An 837-nucleotide genomic window follows, 5' to 3' on the forward strand; every position below is an offset into this window, starting at 1 on the left:
ATTTCAGTAATCAGATCCTATCTTCGCATCAAAACGCCACGAAACTGACCCATAAAGGAAAAGGCCACTCATACAGGACAGGAAAGTGCATGGCTTTGGGTGTTGAAGAGTGAAATAAAAAATCCTTTTTTGCTCGTCGGCGAAATGGGTGCAGGCAGTTTCACTGAGCTGAGGTGTTGCTTATATCTGTTTACATTTGTGTGTTTATTTAATCTCAAGGTTACATACGACCACCCCATTTCGATAATTTGTGCCAAGGTTAAGAGAAAAAAAAGTGTGTTTGTTGTGTTAATGAGTGTGTATTGGTGAGGGTGTATGTACACACCTGTAATAACTAGGGCAAATAAAATATATATCGTACAGTTATAAACTTACAAAGCATATGGAGTTACCACAAATATATGTATATTAGTGCAACTGCAAAAATATCCTTGATTATTAGTCATTAGTACACCTCTTTTATATAGATCATTGCCTTCATACTTTCATTCATATAGACATTTTGAGATAGCCAACACCCAGACACACTCATTCATTCAGATCTTACCAGACATAAGAAAACGTTAACCCACAATCATCCTTTCTTACAAAGTGGCAAAAACTACACACATGTACAGGATTATTCAAGCTTACGACATTCACTTTCAACAAAACGAAGACTTAGAAGTATAAATTGCACGATTTTTTCCGTTCATTTCCTTTTTTCTCTCTTTTATTCTATTATCATTCCTTCGTGATAGAATGCTAGAGCACAGTACGAAATTGCCCTGTGATGTGTGTTGTGCCTCTGAATTATTCAGTGTTTGCGTGGACCTAAACCGTAACGGACGCTTCACA

The sequence above is a fragment of the Penaeus monodon genome, chromosome 25 (genome assembly GCF_015228065.2).
Source record: "Penaeus monodon isolate SGIC_2016 chromosome 25, NSTDA_Pmon_1, whole genome shotgun sequence".
Taxonomy (NCBI): Eukaryota; Metazoa; Arthropoda; class Malacostraca; order Decapoda; family Penaeidae; genus Penaeus; species Penaeus monodon.